Source organism: Pteropus medius, unplaced genomic scaffold (genome assembly GCF_902729225.1).
Source record: "Pteropus medius unplaced genomic scaffold, Ma_sr-lr_union100, whole genome shotgun sequence".
NCBI lineage: Eukaryota > Metazoa > Chordata > Mammalia > Chiroptera > Pteropodidae > Pteropus > Pteropus medius.
The window spans coordinates 7,418,123-7,442,423 of NW_024342647.1; positions in this window are offsets into that span (position 1 = coordinate 7,418,123).

Below are 24,301 nucleotides of genomic sequence, written 5' to 3' on the forward strand. Positions count from 1 at the left end.
CTTCAGCTATGTGAAATTTATTGACTCCATTATCTGTGGAGGAGACAGAACACAGCTGAGAACTTCTTTGGTCCATGGGAAGCAAATGAAACTTTTTACCTATTCTCTCTCACGAAATATAATCAAGTGCATCTCCTGGAAGAGATAAAGAATGTTATTTAAGACCTTCCATTTGCATATCCGTAGACTTCATCTGGTGACTTTGAAAGAGAGAAATGACAACTAGTGGTACATTGATTACCAGGTGTAGAAAAATTCAGCCCAGCAGCAACTTATCCTGTATCATTCTCCCTGAAACTTACCTACCTTCCTTAGCCATCTCTATCAACTATGTGTCTCTGTCCTGTCTTTCAGCTTCACTGGCATTATATATCCAGCAATCTGTTTGAGCCATGTACTGTGGGATTGGCAACCAGACATCATCAGAATGTAGGCAGAGAATGAGCAGCTATCCTGAAATTAACTTCTTTTATTTTTTTCCTTTGGCAAATTTTCTTTTGTTGCAGGTGGTACATATGACCAAATTGCCATCTTTATCTGATGGTATTATGTGCCAGGCATCGGCTTTTACACACAAGGAATTCCTGAATTGAGTGTATTGGCTTTTATATGGCCCCATTCATATTACCTAAATAAACGTTGATCAGGAATTGACCAACATCCTATAGATATTAATAAATACCTTGTTGTTGGAAGTAGAAGTCTGAAAGACTTTTGTAATGTATACTTACAGTCAGTACTATATTCACCATCCTTTTCTGTTTTGTCACAAACCAAAGAACCTTCAATACACTCTCCATTGGCTCTGTAAAACAGAATAAGCTGATGCCCAAGAGATATTGATGAATCTGGTTTCTAACACTCTACCTATCACTTGAGTGTCAGATTCCACTTCACTGCTGAACATTTTTGGCAGAAATTTGAAAGAACTTTTATTTACTTATTTCACTTAATTTGACGCTTTAAGAATGAATCAGCTACTGATATCACTATTACTCTACCACTATGTCCCACAATCACTATTACAACAGCTACTTGTCTAAATAATTAGCTGAGTGCTCACATGTGCCTACCTCTCAAATAACGGCTTTACAGACATTTCCTCACTGGCCCTCCCAACCATCATGAGAGAGAATTATCATCATCCTCGTTTACCCAGGGGAAAATTAGGGTAGAAAGAGATGAATTTTCTTGGTCATACAGTTAATAAGAGGTATATTCAAGAGATAGATAGGCTGTGGATTCCCAATCCTACACTCTTAATTTGTGCTGTATTGCCACATTACTTATGATTCTGAAAACTCTCACCCCCTTGCCTCCTCTACTCCATCTTATTTTATTCCTGTCAGCAACTCTTACCTCTGAATCTGGAAAAGCCTCAGAACCATCAAATCGAGGATCAGTGCTAGGTGAATGACTCTGATTTTGGATACAGTCCCACAATGTATATCACATGTGCACGTGCATGTGTGTCTCCGTGTGTGTGTGTGTGTGTGTGTGTGTGTGTGTGTGTGTGTGTGTGTGTGTCCAAGACTATACTCTGGTATCTGTTATTTTTTTTCCCCCGTAAAGGGTACACTTACTTTACAAAAAATGTAAATGACAGAGAAGAGTTGTCCAAGAGTTTGATGTATTCCACCGAAAGCCTCATTTTACCATTTTCTTCTATACTTTCCTTATCATCTGAGGCGATGACAATGGAATACCACTCGCCTGATATCTGCAATAAATCAATAAATGATTGTGTAAAAAAAGTAGAAGGACCACCACATGAATACTTGTCTCCTTCAACTCTGGTCCATGGGCCAGGAAACCTACAGATGATGTGAACATGGAATTTAAATTCAGGTCGAGTGACAACATATGGAAAACTCTTTGCACTATTCCTTCAGGGAGAATGGAAGTCCCTGTGGGTTTCCATCTTTTCACATGGTACAATTGCTCTTAGTCCAAAGTCTGGAACCACCCTCTGTGTTTACTCTACCAAAACGATTCCTGCCTTCAATAAAACCACCTTTCCCGAGACTCCTCCAAAATACCTCTCAAAGTTCAAAGTCACTGTGTTCCACTACTGTACCTTTGATATATCAGTGTTGCTTGTCATGACATCATGGTTTCCTTCCTCATGGGCAAAGACGAGAGTGAGCCCCAGACACAGCAACAGCAGCTTCATCATGGCAGGGGACGGGAGTGACTCAGCTACAGTCACAGGAATAAGACTTTCCCTGATGGTGGCTCCACTCCCCAGTTCCTCCTTCTTTATACTGATTCTGGGTTCAGTATTTTTTTGTCTGGGGAGCGGTACGTTTCATCCTCCTACTCCGTGAGATGGTCTGTAATCACTGGTGTCAGGCCAAGATTGTTCCTGCCCTTTTCATACTTGCCAATCGCAACTCCATCAGATTTAATTAATGGCCTTAAAGTCATCAAAACACACACTTAAGAAAAATAGTGGATGCCATAAAGGGCCACCTGTCTTTCAATCAGAAAGCCAATTATGTGTGGCAGAAATGGAATCGAACTGGGAAGTAGAATATGTATGGCACCTATGTTTCACCCCTTACATGGCATGGGTAATTAGGTGACTGATTCGTGATAACTACTCTTAGAACAAAGAAACTGTCTCTACCGAAGATGTCAGCCCCTATCACAAAGCATTCAAGTAAATGAAGGTGCGGACAATAAATTAATGTCCCGAAAGTATGGTGTCTGGTATAGAGTACATTTTACTTTCTTGGACCTATTAGCTGAATTCCACCACTGCTGCCTTTTCTTGTTCCTCGATGAATGAACAAACCTTTAGTCATTATGCGTACTTCGTTATATACTAAGGACACACAAGAGACATGGAGAAGTAGAAGATGTCATTCCTTTCTTCAAACACCTTTCAAAGAATGTAGGGAAATGCTCTCTGTACACCCAATAAAAGCTTAATTCACCAAGGATGTGGAGCAAGCAACCTAACTGAATGGGACCAAGTTCAGACCACTGTGGGTCACAGGATGTGATGCTTGGGAGGTGGTATCAGGTAAGAGTGCTTTAGATCCCAGGCTTTGGATTCAAGTAGACCTTATATTCATGCTTGTCTCTGTCATTTTGAAGCCATGGGGACAGATTTCATTACTTGCAGCCTTATTGTCCTTTATATGGGATAAATATACCTGCCCACAGATCGCTATAGGGATTCAATGGGATGAGGTATGTATAACCCTCAGACTGATGTATGGCCCATGATGGGGTGGTGGGTTTGCAGAATTATCCCTGGAGAAGGTGGGACTTGGTGGAGATCTTGAATGTTAGGGAAGGTTTGCAGATGTGCAGAGCATGTGGGAAGAGGATTCCCCGTGAGAAGAATGTTGTGAATTGGGCTGCTGTGCTCCCAGTTTGGGCTGTTTAAAAGCTGTGGCTTATTTCACCTTTGTACTAACGATCCCGTTCTGCACCCCGCAAAACAGAGAGAGGCCGGTGTCATGAGAGGAACTGGGCACAAGGCAGTGAACCTAGGCATTGTGCCTTCTATGTGTGGCCTGCATTACAAATTCATCTCAGCCCCTTGTGTGATCATTCCTAGTTCATGCTTAACTGATATTCAGTCACAAGTATTTCTAGGTCAATATTACTTCAGCCATCATGGGCTGGATGTAGGTTGTCCTTCCTCATAGATAGAGGAACTGAGCTGGATAGATATTGGCAAAGGCTGTGTACTTTATCCTCTCTAATTGAGTCTTTCTAAAAATACATGGCAGTCTATGTGCAATCACATTTGCCAGATGAACCCCATTCTTCCTAGTTATGATCCGGCAGAGTCAGCTACACTGTTGTACACTCCATCTCTATCCCATCACAACAGAACTCCTAACCCATGCAGAAAGTCAGATTGTAACTTTCTGGTTCTGAGCACTCCTATGTTGTGCAAAAAGAGAAAACCAGAAATGAAGACATTTCCAAAAAATTATTTTCACTATCTTTGAGTTTTTAATACTCAAATCTTCATGGATATTTGTGTCACTCAATGTAAAGTTTGGGGCAGTTCCACCTCCATGTAATCTTCCTTAGTTCCCTTCTTTATTTGAAATGCACAAGAGAGACTGCAAATCTGTTATTGTCCAGGACATTTGAGATCTCCTCTCTGGCATATGATGTCAGTTTAGCTCACGGAAATTCTGGAAAAAATTCCCTCTAGGATTGGACGTTTCTTATGTTGACAGATATGACTGAGCCCTTCTACTACTACGTGCAACCAAGAGAAAGGTGAACATGTCCATACTGGAGTACTCCGGGAATGATCACGGAAAGTTTATTTGTAATCGATGAGAACTAGGACCAGACAAAATGTCCATCAACAGAAAGGAATAAACAGTCGGTGGCATATCCGCGGAACAGATCGTAAGGAACTGTAAAAAGGAACAGAGTATCGATAAACACAACATGAATGAATCTCAAAAGAATTATGCTGAGTGAAAATAGCCTGAACAACAACAAAACACAGAACATACTGATGACTGAGTTCATATAAATCTCTCCAAAATGCACACTCTACAGACAGGAAGTGGATCAGATGTGGCCTAGGGCTTCGGTGACCCGTGGGAGGGGCGATTCCAAATATACGGAGAGAGCTGTCACGGATGATGGCTAAACACTGCCCTGACTGGAGTGATAGATTCCCGGGAATGTCCCTATAACAACTCATTAAATTTTATACTTTCAGATGTGTACTCATCTTCAGTTATACCTCAACAAGCTATTATTAAAAATAAGAAATAACTTTCCAGTTACCACGTTCACTCAGAACCTCTGAAATTCATGAACATGACTTTTCATTTCAGATGTTAAGGCTCATTTTAAGACAGAACTAATGACTTCCCCGCCCTTCACTGACACACAGGTCTCTGCGAGGAGACTGGTATGATACCCAGGGTTCTTCTGAGAAAGCTACCTTCTTAGGTACTAAGGCGCTGAGTGGGGACGGAAAATGCAGATCTGACGGCAAGTATTTCACACAAAGGGAGCAGGAAGAGCAAGGATCCAGAGCTGTGAGTGTTCGTGGGGTATTTGAAGAAAATTGTGTCATAACAATTGAGATTTAACAAAACCACGGGAAACCTAAGGCACATGTGGAAACCTGGCAACTGCTAATCGCTGTCTGTGCCGCTGACCAGGTCCTCTTTCCCACCAGGCTCTTGTGAACAAGCTGGCACTCCAGTTCTCTGTGTCCCTATAACAAAGGGGCAGGCAGTAATTGTCCATTGTGCTAAGAAGCAAGCAGAGCCATCATAAAATTTTTGTAGGCAACAGAACAAAGTTTCAGAAATGCTATCTTTTAAGAATAACAGCTGGTACCTTGAGGGGCCTCCTTCCAGGAGCAAACAATCTCAAGTGCAGTCTGTCCTGGGACCAGCGACTCAAATGGCAAAGTCCTCAGAGCCAGGAAGAGAGATTTGCAGTCTTCCTTGTTGCTCTGGAAACATAAATAACCTCAGGGGGTGTCCTGATTTCGCATTTACTCTGGAAGTTTATTTGACATTTGTCTACATGTGCTCCAATGAGGTTCAAGTCATTCACGACCTAAAGTGGAGCAGCAACAGGACCAGTAAAATATCTCCTTCCTCCCACAATCGTGTTATCCAGTGACCTTTTTACTGAAGGCACTCGGAGGGTCTCCATGTCACAAACTTGTTTATTTGGAGGACAGTGCAGCACCAATTACTATAGTAAATGGCAGTCAGGGGAAAAGTCATAGTATGAAAAAGGGTCTGGTAACGTTTTTTTCTAAAGGGTCATGTAGGAAATATTTATGATCTTGCGGGCCAAGAGGTAAAATCTAAGATACTACATAGGTCCTAGTCTAATAGAGAAAAAATATTTACATTTTTTCATGAAATTCAAGATAGAATATAGAGTTTAATGTTTTTATTTGGAAACATGGTCTACTAGTGAGTCAGAATGGAATTCTTATGGGAAATACAATTTTTGGAATTTTCCTTAACTGGCACTGAAAATGAGTTTTCCTAAGATCACATTGGTTGCAAATGTTCTTAGCTCAGGCCATATGGAAAAATATGCACTTGGCTGGAGTTAGAGATAATAAGCCATACTTTGCCAACTTCTGATAGAAAAGCCATTCTACTGGGAGAAATCTAAGAAATCACCTTGCAACGACAGAAGGTAGGACGGGGAGAGGACACGAGTCTCCCAGTCTCCGGCAGCTGAGTGGGACAGAAGCTGCGGCAGCAACTGCAGACTCCTCTTAAAAGGACCGTGTCCCCAAGCAGACTTTCATGGTGACGGACCTGCTCGCTCTGAGCACCAGTGCCGGTTTGGCTGAGCAGGGACTTACAGGGGGACACTGAGCTGTGGGAGTGAAGGCTGAGGCGAGACTCGCTCTCTACAGAACTGCCCGTGGCATTCATTGTTCCCTGTTCAGCCCTCCCCGCTCTCAGTGCTCAGTCTCAGCGCAGCCAGAGTGGAGATATCATCAAACTGAATAACAGAGGTTGCTCTGGCCCGAAGATCCCCTGAAACTCCGCCTCTCCCATCTCGGGCCCCAGCCAAACCACATCCTGGAGTATCTTCGGCGAATCATGTGCTCCTTGCTGAGTAGCGCCTAGACTCACACTGGTGGCGGCTGGCCTTGGTTCTGCTGTGACCTTTTGAGACAATGCTACGCACAGCATCTGTGGATTGCTTGCTGAATCTTCCCAAGTGGCCCCACAGGGGCACAAGCTTGGCTAAATTTCGCCTGCAGCTGAACCCCTCTCAGGACTGTGCCACACCTACTTCACAAATCCACACTGATAGGATCGGGAGACTTTGGAACTTTGCTTAGTACATAGAAACAGACACAGAAAGGCAGCCAGAATGGGAAGACAAAGAAGCAGAAACTCTATGAGACAACAGAGCAGAGATCCAGAAATAATGGAGTCAAGCACTCTAAACGACGCAAAGTTCAAAACACTGGTTGTTAAGATGCTCAGTGAACTTATGGGAAGTGTAGATGAATTCAGTGAGAACTTCAACTAAGAGATAAAAAACAAAAATGGAAATGGAAATTATAAAAGGAATCCAGTTAGAAATGAAGAACACATTATCTGACATGAGAAGTGTATTAATTGGAATAAAGAAAGTGAATAAAGAAGAGGATCAAATGACCTACAGAGAAGATGGGGGAAGCCAAGGACACTCAATCAGACTGGCAAGAAAAAAGAAGCCAAGACTCTAATAGTCATTTGAGGGGCCTATGGGGCACTATCGAAGGTACAAATATTCGTGTCATAGGGGTACCTGAAGGAAAACAAGACTTTGCAGAGCTATTTGAAGAAATAAAGGTGGAAAACTTCTCTAACCTGGTGAAGGAGAGAGACATAAAACCCCGGGAAGCTCAGAGAATCCCCAAAACCAGGAACCCAAAGAGGCCCACATCAAGACATGTCATAATTAAAATGCCAATGGTTAGATACAAAGAAAGAATCTTAAAAGCAGTAAGAGAAAAACAATTAGTTAACCACAAGGGAGTAGCATTAAGACTCGTAGCTGATTTCTCAAAAGAGACTATGCAAGACAGAAGGGCTTGACACAAAATATTCGACATGATGAAAACCCAGGATCTACAACCAAGAATACTTTATCCAGCAAAGCTATCATTTAGAGTTGAAGGACAGATTAAGAGCTTCCAAGACAAACATAACCGAGAGGAATTTATCATCACCGAGCCAGCATTACAGTAAATACTGGAGGGACTTCACTAAGAAGAAAAATCATGTATCAAGAACAGGAATAAAGAATGGTAAAACTACATTCCTATCAAAGTATCTCAAATGGAAAAGAGTTAAATGCACCAACCAAAAGATAGAGTGGCTGAATGGATAAGAAAACAAGACCTCTACATATGCTGCCTACAAGAGATTCACTTCAGATTAAAAGACACACACAGACTACAAGAAAGGGGATGGAAAGATATTCCATTGATGGACATAGAGGGTATTGCGCTGAATGAAATGAGTCGAAAGAGAAAGAGAAACGTCACGTGATTTCATGTACATGTGGACTCTAAACAATGAAATCATCAACAATAACAAGAACAAAACTGGAAATAAACCCAGAGAATATTTAAAGAGATACTAGAAAAGAAGGAGGTTAGGGTACCAAAGAAAAAAAGGCAAAAGGATTAAGAGGTACAATGTTTAGTTACACAATAGACATAGAGATGTAAGGTGTAGCCTGGAGAAGGTGGTTACTAATGTAGTAAAAAATATATTAGGGAGCAGAGGAGTAGAGATTTACTGGGGTGATCGATTGCAAGTTATGTGGATATCTGATCATTATGCAATACAGCTGAAACTGGTATATAGTTGTATGCCAGAAGAGGGAAAAGAACTCATTGAGTTGTACAATGTAAATAGAAGCAACTAATAATATATTATATTTCAATAAAGACAAAAAGGAAAAAAAAACAGAAACAAAAGCGAATCCTATGGAAACTACACAGGATTTAACAACCAAGAATACACAAGGCCATGAAAGAGAAAAATTTTAAACTCTAAGGAAGAATGTAGAAGACGATCTGAATAAATTGACAGACACCAAGCTCACTTGCTTTTGGCCCGCTGAGCCCCGGGTCCAATTTCCAACCTCCAAAATGATAGTGTAATAACTCGAGCTGTTAATCCAATAAGTTTGTGGTGATCGTTCCAGCACAACCAGGCAACTAATATGCAATTATGCTGGCCATTGAATGCCAAGAATGGAGCTTCCTCTCTGTACTTCTGATAGACAAGCAGACATTTCTTGGATATCTTGTTAACTCTTGGAAGAAGGTGTGACATGCAGGATCTACTGAGAATCCAAATTCACACTTGCCGGCATGAGGAATATCACGCTGCAGTGCTCTTTGCAAAAGATTTATTTCCTTTCCTTTGACCAACTCAATTTGTGATCAGATCCTAAGTTTCTGTTCGTGGACAGTGTGGTGGTAGTAGGCTGATAAGGGACTAATGAAAAACTACTTAGTAAATGTCATGAACAAAATCCCAAGTGAGACTGGCTGTAGCTTGGTCCCCAGTCCTTGAGCCAAGTGTACCCAGATGCAGTCACACGGCTCCCCGTGATGGTTGATTCCACCCTAACTTTCATTTGACCCCTGATTTTTTGAGGTATTCCAGAAAGTGAAAACTCAGTGTCTCTCTCTCTCCCTCTCTGTGTGTCTTTCAGGTGAAATGATAGCTGATCTGGTTTGACATTAACATGATGGTGGAAGAAGGAGTGTCACCCTCGTTTTTACCAGCTATTCATGGTTGAGAACACTTGTGTAGGAGTTGGGAAGCACAATTGAGAGATTCCAGTACCCAGGTGGAGCAAAATGACCCAAGTCCTTGATGCATTGAAGAAGGTAAGGAGAATTTCACTCTCCTGTGTCATGCCTCTCTCAAAGGGGCACAGCACTGGCATGTCTGGGATCTTGTAGAAGCAGAATCTCAGGTCCCACCTCCGATGCGCTAAGTTGAAAGCTGCAGGTTATCAAGATCCCAGGAGCTTCAAGCACACATCATGAGAATCACTGCATCAACAGACATATAGGAACCATGAATAATACATTGCTTTGTTCGGTGAGTTATTTTAAGCTAATACTAATGGTGGCACACTGCACATATCATCCAACAACTACTTTCTTCATTGGACTTTTGGTATTTAATCTAACGATTATAAAGAAATCATCGATATCTCAAAATTCCCTTGGACTCGGTCAAGAAACTTTCCATTTATGTTTTCTGATAAGAAATCGGTTATGGAATCAATCTGTTAGCGATATTGATTTAGTACCATCAGGAACAAATGGACATGGCCACACAGGTATACTGTTCTCCTATTTTAAATATGTGCCCATTTATTTCCTGGGGACATCACAGCTCCAGAGTGATTGCTCACCTCAATGAAAAGCAATTACTGTTTACGGCGTCAAGACTCAAAATTGTAGTACACATCCAGGAAAAAATAAGGTGTTTTTAAAGTCCAGATGTGTCACTGTCAATGAGAACATTCAAAACAAATTAGACTGACAAGATACTTGTGCATTAATGTGGCAGCTATACGGAATATGAAGGGTCATCACCCCAACTGGAAATGTGGTTATATCTGAATGACCTTTAGAGAAATCAGAGGTAAACATCCTCAGATATGATCATTAAAGACGTGGATTGATCTACACTTCAGAAGCCCTTGAATGAACCTAGAGCTCCAGGAACAAGAGCAATGGCTTTATCATGATTTTCATTAGCTATGGCTACTTAGGCGAAAATATGAGGTATGGTAGAGACTTACTAACTGAGGTGATCGAGAAAACCTGAAATATGTGGCCAACTGACTGGAGAAAGGCTGAGGTTGGGCACCAAGGGGTCGCCTGTGAGAGCCTGGAAAGCTGATGAATCTCCTCACATGCTGGGAAAGCTTTTGGTCAGATGGATGCCTGCTGGGGCTTGGAAGAGAGACCATGTGCTGATGCAGGCTGTGCAGCCAGGAGATGTAGTAAGAGTCAGGTGTTGGAATATTGGTTTTATATCCATGACTTTCAGCTGCTTTCTGCAAAGCTTTGAGAGGGAGGGACCTAGACAGAGCCATGAGGAAATTCTTATAGTTTGTCCAATCAGGTCACTAAGAAATAAACAAATCAAAGAGAAAGCAGCACTCGCTGGGACAGAGATTTGCTGCACGGGAGGGAGAATCCCAAAACTCGAGGAAGTTCCTGAGAAGCTAGAGGACAATGATACACTCAAGTCCGAGGAAGTCCTCTCATTCGCTTGTTCTCAGCCCCACATCTCTCACATACACAAAGACAACCACATGACTGCAAGGGTGCATTTATTGCGCAGGTAAAGGATGTCCTTACTCAGGGTAGAGGTGTCCTGAGTAGGACACACAGAGTCAAAAATTTGCAGAACACTTTCAAATCCAGGTGAGCCATGAATATTAGAAGACAGTTATGGAAATTCCTGATGATGCAGAGGACATGCCTTCACTGCCATCGTGATAGCCATCAGGTTACAGAACTTGTCATAAGATGATGGGGAGAGACGATGGAAGGGTAGGTCCTGGAGCCCAGGTGAGGAAGTATTCACTTAGCACTAAATAAGCAGACGAGAAGAGAATATAGAAAGAAGCTCATTAAGCACTTCCTGGATGGAATTGAGGACACAGGCATTTCTATGACGTAGAAAAATTGTGAAGAGATCGATATCAATGTGCATTCCAACCCTTGTTCCTTGCCAGCATAGGCGAAAGAGGGCATTGAGTCAATGGCTGTTTTGCTCTTTTGCTGTTCCCACCTTAACCTGCCCTCAACTGAGTCTATACAAACGAGAGAGGAATCAATGAAGGGCCATAGGCTTCATTCTGCCATCTTCAGCATGAGAAGTCCTGAAGTATTTTTCCTCTATGGACGAAGACTGGCAAAAGCCCTATATGGCTATCTTTTATTAAATGCTGACTTTACGTAAGCCATGGTTGCTAAGTCCTTCCCACACATTTTCTGAATGAAACTCCACAATAAATCTGACGTAGACAACAGATGAGGAGACTGAGACTATTTTCCAAGCTTGAAGATACCAAAAGGTCAGACAGCTCTATTCCCAGATCAGAAGTTGAGGATATGCAGAGATCGGAGGAAGACACTTTCGCCAAAGGATAAAGGGTGAGATGGCCTCGGGGCCTGCAAGACGGACCACCAACGGAAACGTACTGGAGCATCACACTCTCATCCTCTTATTACTCTTTTCCTATTTCAAATGTGAAGTCTTAATGATTTTTAGCATGTTAATGACTGAGCCCTTTTCACCAGAATGCCATTTATATGGTACCTCTGTGAGGTAAACATCATTCTTCCCTGTCATTGCTTAGGTCATTTGCTCTGAAGCTCCTGGAAAAAGTGGGTCCTGAATCCAGGAGGTCCAACTACGATTTCAAGTTGAACCCACATGCATCCTTCACAAAAGATTATTGTAGGCCTTAGACATGAACCCCTAATGTACCAGAAGGCAGTGATCCCTGGGCCAGCCCCTCTCCATCAGAAATGACTGACCTGGTGTCTTGGGCCACTTGGTTCTCTTGGGTCTGGAGACAGCGATCTGCAGAGGCAGAGCAGAACAAATTCAAACACCAACTCCCCCTGATTTCCCAGACAGAACCAAATGAGTTTTCAGGTGAGCAAAAGGAGACTGAATGGAGGTGTTCCATTCCCTCGGATTTTTCCTTGTAGGAACATGAAAATTTTGGAAGAGAAGATGAGAGATAGCAAAACTTACCTGTTTTGGTTAGGTCAAGTATGTTTTTCTTTGGAATTCCAAATTTTCTTGCAATTCTCTTAAACTTTTTCTTGATTTCTGGACTCGCATCTGGTGTTTGGGCTGTGGGAAAAGGGACAGTAACTGTTGTGTCTTGTGCATCAGTCACTGATGTTCCTATCAGTGGGGTGGAGTCTCCACAGGGTTGGAGAAATGGATGGCACTGATGGGTGCTTAGGCAGAAGTCTTGGTGATGGGAGTTCTCTGTGTCGAATTTGACATTTTGTGGATGAGACATTTCATCATCATCCCATCACCAAGCCAGAGACATTGCCCACGGCGAGCATCTCTCTCCAGAGGAGGAGAGACCACCCAGAATAAGAGTGAGAGAATCACTTTGTCTCCAGCCTTCCTTTTTTCTCCTCTCTCCCCACCCTCTAGGTGAGTGCCAGCATGAAAACACTTTACCAAAGAGTCCAACAACAAAGAATGGTTTCTTGGAGTCATCACTGATGAGATGAACAACAATATAGTCATCATATACCACTTCAATTAAGCGAAGCCTATCCACTCCAGGGTCTGCGGAAGAGATAGAAAACAGCTCAGAAATCCTTCATCCATGGAAACCAAGTTATACTATGTACCGTGGGCTACATGTGGGGATTTCAAACAGTCAGCTTGACTAATGCAAGGATTTCTACCACGGGAATTGAATAATAATGGTAGATGATTTCAGTCACAGTGACACCTTACCCTCTATCACCGTCCATGAGACTCAACAATCTCCATTGGCTATCTCTGCCAACTATGCGTCTTCTGTTTAAGCTCCACTGGCACTTATACCCAGCAATGTGCTCTGGCAACAGCTGCCAGAAAGCATCGCAGTGGACAGAGATGGGCTGCTGTCCTGAAAATTTACTTTTTTTTTTTTTTTGCCACTTTACTTTAGTTGCGAGAGGTACATTATCCAACAGCCATCTTGATCTGGTGTCATTCTGCATCAGGCATTAGCTGTTACACACACACAGTTCTCACAGATTGAGTGTACTGGCTATTAGATGGCCCCATTTATATTATCTAAATAAGCATTTATCAGGAATCGATCCTAAAGATATTAGGGTTTAGCAAATCCCTTGCCATTGGGAGTAGAATCGAGAAAGATTTTTTGTTTACTTACAACTTATATTATATACACCATTCTCTGATGTTTTGTTAGCAGGCAAAGAAAATGTAACACACTTTCCATTTCTCCTGTAAAACAGAAGGAACAGATGCCCGAGAGAAATTGATGGAACTGGATCCTTCAGTCTCTAGGAATCTTGATTTCACTTGGGTATCGAAATATTTTTGGTACCAATTTGAAATAGCTTCATTTTCATTATTTCACTATATTTGACACATTAAGAATGAGTCAACTACCGATATTACTATTATTCTACTATGACTTCCTACTATTACTATTACTACAGCTACTTGTGTAGATAATTAGCTGAGTGTTCAGATGTGCTACCCTCTCAGATGAGTGCTCTATAGACACTGCCTCACTAGGACTTCACATAAAAAATGAGAGAAAAATATTATCATCCTTTTTAACTCAAAGAAGAATTGGGGTGGAAAGAGATGAATTTTCGTGGTCACACAACTAGTAAGAAATAGTGTCTAGAGATTAATAGGCTTTGGTACCACAAGCCTAGGTTTCTAACCAAGCTATATTGCCAGAGTGTGAATGAATCGGATACCCCTCTCCGCCTTATCTCCTCTGCTCCCATTTTAATTTAATCCTGTCAGCAATTTTACCTCTGGATTTAGAAAAGGTTCATAATCAGTGCAAATGAGGAGCTATAATTTTGGATACAAGGCCACAATTAATGAGCACAGGTACGTGTCTTTGTGAATGTGTGTGTGTGTGTGTGTGTGTGTATTTAGAGGCCACAATCAAACTCATGCTTCTCTTATTTCTTCTCCCAACCCCCTGCACCACAAAATAGACCAAACTTACTTTACATGAAATTTTAATTCCAGAGAAGAGTTATCCATGACTTCGACGGAGTCCAAAATACCCCCAAAGACACCATTTTCTTTGATCGCTTCTTTGACATTTGACGTCAAGAGAATGGTATACCACACCCCTGATAACTTCAATGAGACAGTAAAATGATTGGGTAAGGAAAACAACATGAGAACAGCACACAACCACTTGACTCCTTCAACTCTGGTCTGTGGGCCAGGACACCTAAAGCTGATGTGAACAGCGAATTGAAACTCAGGGCGAGCGACAACACACGGAGAACTTTTTCCACTGTTCCTTCAGGGGGAATGGAGGTCCCTGTGGGTTTCCATCTTTTCATATGGTACAATTGCTCTTAGTCCAAAGTCTGGAACCACCCCCTTTGTCTACTATACCAAAAGCACTCCTGCCTTCCAGTAAAACCACCTTGCCTGAGAATCCTCCACACCACTCCCCAAAGTCCAAAGTCACTATTATCCATCGATTCTACCTTTGGAACATCGAAGTTCTTTGTCACAACTTCGCGGTATATTTTCGGATGCGCGCAGACGAGAGTGAGCCCCAGACACAGCAACAGCACCTTCATCATGGCAGCCGACAGGAACGACTGGCTCCACTCCCCAGCTCCTCTGTCTTTATATTCTTTCTGGGTCCAGTTTTTTTGTCTGTTAGACACTACGTTTCCTCCTCCCACTCCAGGTGATGGTCTGTATTCACTGGTGTCAGGCCAAGATTGTTCCTGCCCTTTTGATACTTGTCAACCTCAACTCTATCAGATCTAATTAGTGACCTTAAAGTCCTCAAAATACATACTCAAGACAAATAGTGGATGCCATAAAGGGCCACCTGCCTTTCAATCAGAAAGCCAACTCTGTGTGGCAGAAATGGAGTCGAACTGGGAAGTAGAATACGTAGGGCACCTAATTTTCACACTTTACACGGCATGGGCAATTAGGTGACTGACTCCGTGATAACTACCCTTAGAACAAAGAAACTTTCCCTACCGAAGATGTTAGTGCCTATCACAAAGCATTCAAGTAGATGAAGGTACTGTCAATAAACTAATGTCCCGAAAGTATGGTGTCTGGTATGGAGCACATTTTACTTTCTTGGACTTATTCTCTTAATTCAACCACTGCTGCCTTTTCTTGTTCTTCGATGAATGAACAAATCTTTAGTCATTATGTGTACCTAGCTATACACCAAACACACACAAAAGACATGGAGAAGTAGAAGATGTCATTCCTTCCTTCAAGTAACTTTCAAAGAAGGTAGGGAAATGCTCTCTGTACACCCAATGAAAGTTTGATTCACCAAGCATGTGGAGCACCCTAACAGAGTGGGACCAAGTCCAGACCACTGTGGGTCACAGGGCATGATGCTGGGGAGCTGGCATCAGGTAAGAGAGCTTAAGATCTCAAGCTTTCGAGTCAAGTAGACATTACCTTTATGCCTGCGCCTGCCACTTTAAAGCCAAGGGGACAGATTTTGTTTCTTGTAGCCTTTTGGTCCTCTCTATGGGATTATTGGACCTCCCTCTAGCCTGCTGTAGGGATTCATGGGAAGAGGTGTGCGTAAACCTCAGTTAACCTCTGTTCCGTGTTGGGTTGGTTGGTATGCAGAATTATGTCTGGGGAAAGTGGAACATGGGGGAGGTCTTGAATGTTAGGCGGCTGTGGAAATGTGCAGAGCATGTGGGAAGAGGATTCCTGGTGAGAAGAATGTCGTGAATTAGGCTCCTGTGTTCCCATTTTGGGCTGTTTAAAAGCTACATCTTTATTTCACCTTCTACTATTGGTCTTGTTATGCATCCCACAAAACAAAGAGCCCAGTGTCCAGAGAGGAACTGTGCATGAGAAAGTGAACCGAAGCATTGTGGCATCTATGTGTAGCCTGCATTATAAACTCATTTCAGTCCCTTGTGTGATCATTTCTAGTTAATGCTCAAGCGATATTCAGTCACAAGTATATCTAGGTCTATATTACTTTAGACATCATGGGCTGGCTGTATGTTGTCCTTTGCCTGAGACAGAGGAATTGAGCCTTATAAATAGTGGCAAAGACTGTGTACTTTATTTTCTCTGTTTGATTCTCTCGAAGAATGTATGGCAGTCTATAAGCAAACAAGTTTGCAAGATGAATCCCATTCTTCCTGGTTATGATGCTGGAGAGTCAAGTATACTGCCCTGAACTCCATCTCTATCTCATTCCACCAGCACTCGTAACTCTGCACTCATGCAGAACGCCATATTGTAACTTCCTACTTCTGAGCACTGCTTTGGTGTGCAAAAAGAGAAAACCAGAAATGAAGACATTTTCCCAGAATGTTTTTACTGTCTTTCTGTTTTCAATACCTAAACTTTATGGATATATGTGTCGCTCGATGTAAGGTTTGGGGCATGCCACCTCCATGTAGTTTTTTTACTTCCCGTCTTTATTTCAAACACATAGGAGAGGCTGCGAAACTGTTATCTTTCAGGACATTGGAGTTCTCCTCCCTGGCGTATGATGTCTGTTTTGCTCAAGGAAACTGTGGAAGAATTCTCTCCAGGTTTGGATGTTTCCTACGTTGACAGATATGACTGAGCCATTCCACTACCACTTGTAACCGAGAGAAAGGTAAACTTGTCCATTCGGGAGTACTCCACAAATGATCACAGAAACTTTATTTGTAATAGACAAGAACTAGGACCAGGCAAAATGTCCTTCAACAGAAAGGAGTAAACAGTTGGTGGTATATCTGTGCATCAGAAGGTAAGGAACTGTAAAAATGAGCAGAGTATTGGTAAACACAACATGAATGAATCTCAAAAGAATTATGCTGAGTGAAAATAGCCTGAACAACAAGAAACCCCAGAACATACTGATGACTGAGTTCACATAAATCTCTCCAAAATGCACACTCTACAGACAGGAAGTGGATCAGATGTGGCCTAGGGCTTGGGTTGCACTGTGGGAGGGAGGATTCATATGCACGGGGAGAGCTGTCGGGATGATGGCTAAACACTACCCCGACTGGGGCGATGGTTTCCCGGAAATGTCCCTGTAACAACTCATTAAATTTTATACTTTCAGATGTGCACTGAACATCAATTATACTTCAAAAAGCTATTATGAAAAAGAGGAAATAACTTTCCCGTTAGTATGTTCACTCGGAACCTCTAATTTTCATGAACATCATTTTTCATTTCAGATGTTAAGGCTCATTTGACAGAACTAATGAATTCCTCTCCCTTCACTGACACGCGGGCCTGTGTGAGGAGGCTGGGATGAGACCCGGGGCATCCTGGGAAAGATGCCTCCTTAGGTACTAAGGCACTGAGTGGTATGGGTGTAAGTGAAGACTCTGAAATAAGCCACTCACTTCCAGCCCAATGCAGCCTCCCCAGCAAACCCTGCATCTCAGGTTCAGGTTCAGACAAACCTACATGGGCCCGGAGCTCTGATGAGCTCACATTTGAGGGTGGCTTCTTCCTACAAAGCCCGCACTGGCTTTGCTGCTTCTGCCAACACAGGCTCATCACGTCCTAATCCTAAATTCAGAAACTACTACAGGTCTCCAGAGACCAGAGTTTCCTGGGATTTTCCAATGCCCAAGTTCTAAAAGCATCTGTACAGGCCTCCCCTGAGAGGCTAACTGTTTCCTCAAACCACCCCTTTTCCCACAACTTCCTTGGTCTGCCTTATCCTCCATTCTCCGGGCAAACCAGGCTTATCTGGCCTGTACTGTACCTGGGGAATCCAGCCTGATCCCAGGCCTTCTGTAAGAATCCTCCCAAAGTGGCCTGTGGCCTCCTGGTGCCCAAGTTAACCCAGGCCTGAGGACTCCCAACTCTTTCTGAGCTGTGCTCTGGGGCAGCTCCGGCTGCGATGTGTGTAGCAGCCATCGCGGGATGACAGGTTTCATACAGATTTTCAGTTAGCTCTGTTCCAGATTCTTGGCACTGGACAGCGTGAGGTGCCAGACCTCCTGCAGAGAAGATATGCCTGAGCCTGGGCCTTTCGACCGGCCGCCTGTGAGGGGAACTAAGCCACACTCTGGAGCTCCTCTGAGTACTGGGGTGAGTCTTCGACACACCCTCTATGCCCTCTTCAGAGTGTTGTTTGGGGCAGTCCCCCACACCTCTTCCCGGTGACGCCAGTTCTGAGGATTCTCCTGCAGAGATACGTGGCAAATCCAACTCATTCCATCCTTACATGAAAGATTTTCAACTTTGACTGTACTTTTGAATCATCTGGGGAACTTTTACAAATACTGGCACAGAGGACACGTACCACTTTCCCCTGCTCTTTTGTCAGTGATGGAAGCAAGTCTCAAGGCTTTCCTGAGCAGGGCAGGGACATCCTCTGATGAAGCGACAGACACGCAGGGCCTGCCTGAGGCTCAGCACTGTTTCGAGTGTGGGATATTGCCCGGAAGAGAATTAGCTCCTTGACGTCATTGCACTTACCTTGTAGGAAATGGCAGTAAACATGGAGATATGAGAGGCCAATCAAAAAGGCGAGGAAAGAATACTACCTTATACTTGCATAGTCTTTTGTGTAAAGTGACACACAGGGACCAGAACATCACATAGGGTAAGCCATGCAGTATTGAGGGACAAGTATTTCACACAAAGGGGGCCAGAAGGACAAGGGTCCAGTGATGTGAGTGCTCATGGTGTGTTTGAGGAAAACTGTGTGCATAACAGTTCACTTTTAACAGAAACATGGGAAACGTAAAGCGGATGAGGAATCCTGGAAGCTGCTAATCACTGTCTACGCTGCTGACCAGGTCCTCTTTCCCGGCCATGCACTTGTGATCAAACCGGCACTCCAGTTCTCTGTGTCCTTATACCAAGGGAGCAGCCAGGAATTGTCCATTGTTCTTAGAAGCAAGCAGAGCCATGTAAATTTTTTGTAGGCAACAGAACAATGTTTCAGAAATGCTATCTTTTAAAAATAGCAGGTGGCATCTTGATGGGCTTGCTTCCAGGAGCAGACACTTTCAACTAAAGTCTTTCCTGAGACGAGAGACTCAAAGGGAAAGTTCTCTAAGTCGGGAAGAGAAATGTAGAGTCTTCATTGTTCTCTGGATGGCGCAAATAACCTCAAGGTGTCCTGGTCTGACATTTATTATGGAAGTTTATTTTGCACTTATCTACATTTCTTCATTCAGGTTGAAGTCATTCATGAGATCGAAAGACGGACAGTTGAAGGACAACTTAAAATGTTTCTTTAACCCACAATCAGATAATATAATGCCCATTTTACTGGAGACAATTTGAAGGGTTCAATTAGTCAAACTCCTATATTTGGGGGACAGTGAAGCACCAATTACTATAGTAAATGGCAATTAGGGTAAGGTCATCGTAGAGAAAAGGGGGCCGGTAACCTTTTCCTCTAAAGGGCTGGAGAGGACATATTTAAGGTCTTGCGGGCCAAGAAGTAAAATCAAAGATACTACATAGGTCCTAATAAAATAGAGAAAACACATTACCACATTTTGTGATGATATGCAAAATAGAACATTGAGTTATGAAATTTTTTTTAAAAACACAATCTATTAGTAAGTGGATTGGAATATATATATATATATTTAGCATTTCATTAGTTTCAAATCTAAAGCACTGCAATTCTTTTGAGAATAAAATTTTGGGAATTTTGTTAACTGGGGTTGAAAATTAGTGTTCTTAATATCGCACTGATGCAAATATTCTTAGCTCAAGGCAAATACAAAAATATGCACTTGGCTGGATTTATATTTTGGGCCGAAGTTTGCCAACCTCTGATAAAATTGTGTTTCAATCTTTAAAGGATTCCTGGAGGTTCTGGCTAAAGTTGTCAGAAGAGGAGATAAAGAAAGAGAAGCATCAGTATTGGAAGAGATACATCGATATGATTATTTGTTGATAGTATGACCATATGCTTATGAAATCAACAGAATCCACAAAGAATTAGAAGTAATGTCATTTTATCTAATAAAAAATTTCAACAAGGTAGCTAGAGAGATCAACTTAAAAAATAGTTAACTTTTCTCTATACCTGCAGAATTCATGATAATCACTAATGATAAAAACAAAAATAAAAAGTGAAGCCTATGAATAGTGTATAGGAAATAACAACCAAGAATACAGAAGAACACTACCAAAATGAGAATTCAAAACTCTAGGAAAACACATAGTTGATGATCTGAATAAACTGACAGACTCTGAACTTGCTTGCTTTTGCCTAGTGAGCCCCATGTCAGAATTGCAACTTACGATTGCAGTGGAATAAATTCGACCTGTTAAGCCAGTAAGTTTGTAGTGATTATTCCAGGACAAGCAGGAAACTAATACAGAACCCATTGGTCCTGTCCCAGTGAATGCCAAGAATGGAGCTTCTGATAAAATTTCTTGGATATAGCGTTAAATCTTGGAAGGAAGTGTGACACGCAGGATCTACCGATGAATCATAATTCACACTTGCCACCATAAGGAATATCATGCCGCAGTGCTCTTTGCATCAGATTAATTTCCATTCCTTTGACCAACTCAATTTGTGATCAGACCCTAAGACTCTGTTCGTGGACAATGAGGTGATAGTAGGATGAAAAGGAACTAATGAAGAAAGCTCAGAAATTAAATATCATGGGAAGAAATTCCCAATGAGCCTAGCTCTGAGCCCCAATGAGCCTTCCTGTGGCTCCAAGTCCCTGAGCAAAGTTTACCACACAGCTGTAAGAGAGCTCCCCATGATGGTTGATTCCATCTTAACTTTCATTTGATCCCTGATACTTTTAGACATTCCAGAAAACTAACACTCAATATTTTTCTCTCTATCTATCTTTTTTGGTGAAATAATAACTGATCTGCTCTGATGTCAGCACAATAGTGGAAGGAGAGTCAGCCCTCATTTCCCCACAGAAACACCCATTTTTACAACTACTAATGGATAAGAATAACTTTATGGGAGATCAATAGTACAACGGAGTGGTTCCAGCACCCAGGTAGAGAAAAAGAATCCAAGACATTGATGCATTGAAGAAAGTACGAAGAATTTTACTCTCGAGCGTCACTCTCTCTCAAAGGGGCACAGCACTGGTATCTCTGGGATCTTGCCGGAAGCAGAATCTCAGGTCCCACCCCCGATGTGCTCAGTCAGAGCCTGCAGGTCATCAAGATCCCCAGGCGATTTAAACACACATCATGAGAAGTACTGCATCGACAGACATATGGGAACCATGAATTATATACTACATTTTTCGGTGTGTGTTTTTTTTAAATTAATATGAATGATGTCACACCGCACATATCATCCAACATCTACGTTCTTCAGTCACCAATTGGTATTTATGATTGAACCATAATAATTAGATAATACATATCTAGTAAATTCCCTTTAACTCAGTCAAGAAAATTTACATTTATGTTTGCCGATAATTAAATCTGTTATGATATCAATATGTTAGTGACATTGATTTAGTACAATCAGGTACACATGGACATGGCTAGACCATCGTGAAGCTCTCTAATTTGAAAAATGCAGCCAGCTCATTCCTGGACACATCACAGCCATGGGGTCACAGTCCTTCCCAATGAAAAGCAATTACTTTTCATGGCTTAAAGACTCAATGGCTCATGTCCAGGAAACAATAAAGAGTTTTTAAAGTCCAGCTCTGTCTATGTCAATGAGGACATTTAAAGCAAGTTAGACTAGCAGGATACTTTTGCACTAATGGGGCTGCTATGTGGAATATGAAGGGTCATTCGCCCAACCTGAAATGAGATTATATTCTGACCGTCCTTAGCGAAATCAGAGGTAAACATCCCCAGATTTGATCTTTAAAAGACGTGAATCGATCCACACTTCAGAGGCCCTTTAACGAACTCAGATCTTCATGAACAAGAGCAATGTCTGGCTTTATCATGATTTTCATTAGCCAAGGCTAGTTAAGACAATTTGCGAATGACAGGAACTCACTAGCCGAGGTGATCGAGAGAACCTGAAATATGTGGCCATTTCCCTGGAGGAAGTCTGAAGATGGGCATCGAGGATTTAGCTATCACAGCCTGGGAACTGGTAAGTCTCCTCACATGCTGGCAAAACACTGGATTAGATGGATGCCTGCTGGGCCTTGTAAAAGAGACCATGTGCCGACACAGGCTCTACAGCTAGGATAAGAATAGAAAGATTCAGGGTCGGAATACTGGAAATGTGTCCATGACTTCTTGCTGCTTTCAGCAAAGCTTACGAGAGGGATGAACTCAGATGAGAGCCAGCCAAACAATTCTTATAGTTTGTCTTATCCCGTCACTAAGAAATAGCTAAATCAATGGGCAAGGAGCACTTACAATAACAGAGAATTACTGCACGGCAGGGAGAATCCTGAAAGTCAAGGAAGTTTCTGAGAAACTAGAGGAGGACGACAAGTGCAGGGCCATGGAAGTCCCCTCATTCTTTTGCTGTCAGTCCCCCATCGCTCACATACACAAGGACAACCACGTGACTGCAAGGGTAATCCTTTATTGATTTGGTATTGGAAGTTCTTATTCATGGTAGAGTTCTCCTGGGTTTGGCACAGAGAGTCTGAAATTTGAAGAAAATCTTTGATTCCGGGTTAGTGGTTGAGTCTTTCTAGACAATTACAGAAGATACAGAGATAATGCCTCCATTGAGATCATGATAGCAATGAAGTCATAGAACTTGTCAGAAGTTGATGGGGAGACCATGGAAGGGAAAATCCTGGACCCCAGGTGAGGAAGTTTTCACTCAGCACTAAATGAGCAGATGAAACTCATTTAGTGCTGGGAAAATTCATTCACAGAAGCTCATGAAACACTTCCTGGATTGCATTGAGGACAAAGAGAATTTCTATTCCATAGAAAAATGCTGAAGAGATCGATAACATGTATTCCAACCTCCGTTCCGTGCCAGAACAGGGGGAAGAAGGGCATTGAGTCAATGACTGTTTTGTTCTTTTGCTGTTTCCACCTTAATCTTCCCTTAACTGGGTCTATGCAAAAGAGAGAGAAATTGATGAATGGTCGTAGACTTCTTTCTGCCATCCACAACATGAGAAGTTTTGAAGAATTTTCGATAAATCGAGGAAAACTGGCCAAAGCCATAGCTACCTTTTATTAAATACTTACCTTATGTAAGCTACAGTTGCTAGAACCTTCCAACACATTGTTTGAATGAAGCCCCACGACAAATGTGAGGGAGAAAACTGAGTCTATTTTTTTAATTTGGAAGACACCAAAAGGTCAGACAGCTCTAATCCCAGATCAAAAGTTCAGGATGTGCAGAGATCAAAGACATTTTTACCAAAAATTGGAGGGTGAGATGGCCTTCTGGGCTTGGCAGATTAATCACAAACAGAGATGTATTTGAGTTTCATACACACATTTACTCTTTTCCCATTTCAAATATTAAGTCTTAATAATTTTTGGCACATTAACCGTCACTGAGCCTTTTTTTTCACTAAGATTACATCCTTACAGTAACTGTAAAGTCGACATCATTCTTTTCCTTTTAATTACTTCGTTCATTTGCACTAAAGATCGTGGAAGGAGTGGGTCCTCAAACCAGAAGGTCAAACTCTACATTTCAAAATGCCCTCACAAATTTTTACCAAATTATTTATAATATTTAAAAAATAGATGTAAATACCTAATGTATTACAAAGCAGTGATCCCTGAGCCATCCTGTCTCCATGAGACATCACCAACCTGGAGTCCTGGGCCACTTGGCTGCCTCTGGCCTGGAGACAGTGATCTGCAGAGGCAGAGAACAGAGCACATTCAAACACCAACCCTTGCTGATTTCCCAGAGAGAAATCAAATGTTTTTTGGTGTTGGGACAAAGGGGACTGATTGGAGGCATTACCTTCTCTTGGATTTCTCACATCAACAACATGAACATTTAGAAAGACAAATCCAGAGATAGCTCAACTTACCAGCTTTGGTAAGGTTGAGTATGTTTTTGGGGGGGAATTCCATTTTTTTTTTCTAAAATTTCTCAAAGTGTTTCTTGAGTTCTAGAAGTACATCTGGTTTTCGAG